Source organism: Mytilus edulis, chromosome 8, assembly GCF_963676685.1.
Source record: "Mytilus edulis chromosome 8, xbMytEdul2.2, whole genome shotgun sequence".
NCBI lineage: Eukaryota > Metazoa > Mollusca > Bivalvia > Mytilida > Mytilidae > Mytilus > Mytilus edulis.
Window position 1 is genome coordinate 51,893,837 of NC_092351.1, and position 6,000 is coordinate 51,899,836.

The following is a 6,000-nucleotide window of genomic DNA, read 5'->3' on the forward strand; positions in this document are numbered from 1 at the left end:
GATCTTTCTAATTTTAAAGCCAAAATAGATAGACTTTTGATCCCAATTTCACGGTTCACTGAACATAGAAAATGAAAGTGAGAGTTTCAGGTTAAAGTTTTTGGTCAAGGTAGTTTTTGATGAGGTTGAAGACCAAACAACTTGAAACTTGGTACACATGTTCCCTATATGGTATGATCTTTCTAATTTTAATGCCAAATTAGATTTTTTTACCGAAATTCACAGTCCATTGAACATTGAAAATGATGGTGCGAGTGGGGCATCCGTACTTTGGACACATTTTTGTTTTTATATCAAAATGCTACATTATCCTTACATGTACAAAGATAGATAACTAGTGTTCTCTTATCAATACAAGTCCAAATGTAAATGAATGTATGTACAAATATATCCATAGTTTGTAGTTTTGTAAACATGAATGTAAAAATAGAATTTGTTACAGAAACACAATAAAACTAGATTTACATTGTTGTTTTATGTAGTTGGATCTTATAGTCAGACATCTAAAATGTCTTCTGTTATATATTGCCATCCACATTCTCTTCTTTTACATTTTGATATCTTCTGTCATATACTTGCATCTACCATCTCTTCTAGATCTGTTACACATAGGCATTTATAATCTCTTCTGTTTCATCATGTACATATTGGCATCCAAAATGTTTTATGTTACATATTCATGATACTGACATCCAAAATCTCTTCTGTTACATATTTGCATTCAAAATTTCTTCTGTCACATACTGGCATCTAATTTATCTTTTGTTTCATACTGGCATCCATAATTATTTATGTCACATACTGGCATAAACAATATCTTCTGTAACAAATTGACGTCCACAATTTCGTCTGTAAAATATTGGCTTAACGATATCTTCTGTAACATATAAACTTTAAAAATTCTCTTCTGTTACATATTTGCATCCAAAATTTTTCTGTCACATACTGGCATCTTATACATTGTAATATAGCTTCTATTTCATAGTGGCATTCAAAATTATTTCTATTCATATTTGCATAAAAAATCTCTTCTGTCGCATTTTGGCATAACAAATCTCTTCTGTAACATACTGGCATCAAAAATCTCTTCCGTCCACAATTTCTTCTGTAAAACATTGGCATTTACGGTATCTTCAATAACAGATAAACATTCGAAATCTCTTCTGTTACATACTGGCATTCAATTTTCTTCTATCACATATTTGCATTCAACGTCTTTTATGTCGCACATTGTTATCCAAAATATTTACCGTCATATTTTGACATCTTGAATCTATTCTGTTACATATTAGCATCTGAAAGAATGGCAATCAAACTCCTAGATCGAAATTAAAATGACAATGCCATGACTTAAAATAAAATGACAAACAGACAAATAATAGCACACAAGACACAACATAGAAAACTGAAGATTAAGCAACACGAACCCACCCAAAACTTGGTGGGGTTTCGGAGGAGTAAGCAGATTTTGTTCCACATGTGGCACCCGCCGTATTGCTCATGTTATCACAAACCCTGTAACTAGTCTTATTCAATAGGTCACATTCGTGATGAAACGGGAAGTGGATTGTAGTTATGACAAAAGTAACATATCCGATTTCATCTGTGAAACGGCTATTCCATAACGGCCAACCAACTCATGGTGACGTCCGTAACATTTACGAAGTGATGATTTCAACTTCACCATTTGAAACTGTTGGTTTAATAGCTGCCTCTGGAGCAGCAACCCTCTATCAAGGAAATCATGATAGAAAATACAATCACGGGAATATCGTATCAATAGGGAGATATATACTCGGTATTCGGGCGCTGCTGGAATGTTGTTACATAGACATGGAAAGTTCAAAATTGGGAAGCTGAAATCATCTCGTTTGTCATAAAGTTTTTTTTACCAACTAACCCTTATTGTCAATTTCTAGATGTACGTCAAAATTCGAGGCAGACTTTTAAAACTACATCTGTTGTATCCTTTATCTCTAGTTCGATGGAATAGATACATTCTACATAGTCACCAAATTTCGAATATTTAGTGTGAGCACATTATATTTAGCGTAAAGAAAGTTAAAAGCCAAGCTAACTTCCTATCGTCCTTCCTTAGAAGTTTCTGTATGAAGTCAGCCTCGTGATAATAAAGCAATCTCTTCTGTTATATCTTGGGTTCCAAAATTTCTTCTGTCAAATACTGGCATAACAAATCTCTTCTGTCAGATATTGGCATCCAAAATTATTCTGTCGCATTGTTGTATCTTAAATCTCTTCTGTAACATACTGGCATCTAAAATCACTTCTATCTCATTTTGGCATCTGAAATCTCTTGTTTCACATGTTGAAACCCAAAAGTTCTTCTGTCAAATATTGGCGTCCGAGATTTCTTCTGTCATACACTGGCATCCAAATATTTTTTTTTCACATATTGACACCCAAAATCTCTACTGTCACACACTGGCATTGAAGATCTTTTCTGTCACATACTGGCATCCGCAATTTCTTCTGCTATATATTTGCATCTAAAATCTCTTGTATAGCATATTCGCATCCAAAATAACTTCTATCACACATTGACATCTAAAGTCTCTTCTTTCACATATATTCTTACTTAATTTGGCCTTTTTACCATTTTTTGTTCGAGCGTCTTTTATAGACGAAGCGAGCGTGTTGCGAAAATATAAAATTTCAATACTGGTATCTATGATATATGAGTTTATATTCAAACTTTTCGCACTTTTCGTCTAGTTTTAATTCTTATAATAACATTGTTAGTTTCTCTCGACTTACGAGTATTAAGTATCCATTTAGTGTCCCATTTGTCTGCTTTTTGTTAGTTATATAAACGTTGTAATTTGTAAACTTATTGCCGTCTCTTTAAAACCATGACTAGCATGACCGTTACGTTATTTGTTTTTCATTATTGTAGAGGAAAACATATTTAATATATAATATATACTTTATTGATCACAGACAAATTTTAAAACAATATTCGTAACAGTAAAGGAAACTTTTTTTGAAAAGCTCTAGAGAAAATATTCGAAGAGCAATATTTTCGATGTAACAAGCCAACAAAAAAAAAAGAAAAGACAAACAGTGCTTACCAACTGAGTGACAAATCTGTAGTTCTGAGTTAGTGAATCGTTAACTTTTGATTATTTAGTCTACTCATTTGATGATTTTTGTTTGTTTCTTGAATTCTTGTCATGTTTTAATTATCAATGGTATGCTTGTAAAAAACAATGGGATATTTTTTGCATGTTGGCGGATTGACACATTCCCTGTTCAATAATGTATTCTTTTATATTTTTTGTTAACATATCAACCACAGGTATTGAAAACTATGTTAAAATAAACTATATTTAAAATACCAAGCAAGTGTATGCAAACATCAGTACTTAAATTCAAATAATAACCTTGAATTAAACCGATCGATTTTGGAAAAATTTACCTGGTTTCATCTGTTGTCGTTAATATTTAATATCTAAAAATCGAATACAAACGGTTTAAGTCATTGAAGGTTCACATAACAAAGGTAGGTTAACTCACATAAGAACATATTTTAGGTAGAGGGAATAAGATATTACAGAAATTCATACATTTACGATAACTTTTCGAAGAGTAAATTCTTACCATATTCTTGTAATATTTGATTCGAAACATTAAAAAACTAGATTTATCGCTAAGGCTTACTAATTTGCTTCCTTTTTTTGTGTATCATCATAAAAAAATGTACAATTAATGGGGAAGAGACATATAGCATAGTATTCAGTAACAAAAATGCAAATACCGTAGACACATTGCTCATAAACACTGAAATGCTCATTAATTTTCACGTGCAAAAAATGAATTATATACATCATTACTGGGAAGACTTATAGTTGTTATTACATGTACATACACCACTTTAACTCTGGTGGTTAGTTATAACAATATAATTCATATTATATGTGCATATCTTTATATTACTAACATCATTATGATTTTAAACATGAATGATCCGATAGACAATCCCCGTTCAACTAATCATATATTCTAATTATAAAAAAAAATCAACCACTAGTGTGGACATAAAATGATAATCAATATTTTAAAAGCACTCCACAAGTGTAGGCAAACACACTCAGCAAGTGTATGCACACATCAGTACTTAAACTCAATTGGTAATGTAAGATAACACCGAACGATTTTGGAACACTTATTCTTGTTTTATATATTATTGTTATGATTAAATATCTCAAAACGAATACAATCGACACAAAGAACAATTCGAACAGAAAATTTACATGATATTTATGTCAATACATAATACTTGTATAATTACTGAGAATAGTAAACTGTGGACCATACATACATCATTTGAACTCTGGTGGTAAGTTGTCTCAATAAGATTGAGAATGGAAATGGGCATTTACATAAAAAGTACACGTGCTTATATTGCTACATGCAACATCATCAATTATCTTAAGCCGAAATGAATCGATACACATGGCCCACATTTTTATTGGTGTTCACTAGCTGTAAGTTCATCGGCAAATTTTTCATACATTTAGAATTGTACTATGTTTGTCCCAATTGGGATATACGCCTTTGTTTATCTAAATATCTTTAGTTATTGATTGACTACATTTATTCATTTGATGGTTTCACAACATATAACGTCTAAACATATTTGTATTGTTTCGATTTATTTTTAAATCTTTGATCGAACAACAGTGAAAAATGGATACTCGTCAGGTGTATGTAAACATCAATATAGAAATTCAATTGATAACGTTGAATACACCGATAGATTTTATTTCAAGATGTCTTATCTAAAGATTTCGATTGTCGTTTAAAGTATGATAACTGAACACAAATAAAAAAAGACACTAAATCATTACAGATTTACAAAAAGGTAAGTGAATTCCCAACACAAAGAAACAAAAAGAGTGTGATTTGTTCCGTATTCACGTAATATTATTCATCATAAACATTTAAGTACGGTATAGGCATCACTTAAGGTACTAACATGCTTTTCAACTTTTTTATGCAATATCATAAATTATTGCTTATTTAGGAAATTTCCCTTTGATATTGTTGACTGATAATTTCATTTCTTAGCAGAGGCGAGTGATATGAAACGGTGTCGAATGATATGAAAACTATCGCTAGAGATTAAGTGCCGTTGTCAAGGAAATTAACAACGTCTTAATAGTTAAAATAGCGATTAACAGATTATAATTGGTCATCTCCCCTCAATTGCTTTTCTCAATTTCGCCGTACCGGCTTAAGCGAGAAAATCAATCGAGATAACCAACGATAATTTGTTATTGAATGCACAAATATAGCACGGAGCTTATAACATGTATGCTTCTTTTTTTATTGAAACTGTGGCGGCTAGTTGTCTATTTGACAATCAGACTAATACTCACATTCCTTACATTATTTTTAATCGTTAACACGAATAATTAGAGATATTTGTCTCAAATGGCTTTTTTTAAAACTTATTTTAAGTCCAAAGAGGATTACCTCATACTTATATAAGAAAAACACTACGTTTTTTCTCAAAGATGTTACAAAGATAGAAAAAACTTAAACTCTTAAAAATAAGGTTTGTATGCGATTTGCCTTTCAATAGTCAGTCGAAAGGCTTTCATTCGTTGTTGCAAGGATAGTGTACTTCTCTAAATCTGCATGATACATTAAGTTTAACGTCGCCATTATACCAGACGTGGCTACAAAATCAATAATGTCGCACAGACAGTACGGTTACCCCACTTTAAAGTTTGACAACATGTTACTGCCACAACGGAGGACGTTGAGGACTGATGATACTAGAGTAACTAAGCAACACCTAGTTTGTGTTTTTTGAAAGTTTTTTTTCCAATACGTCATAGATTGCACGACTCTAGAAAAATATTGTTCATCTTATTTAGAAATTATTGAATTGTACTAAATTAAACACGAAATTTTCCACCGGACAGAACAGACGTCGATTTATCCGTCGTACGCTAAACGGACATGCAACGGATA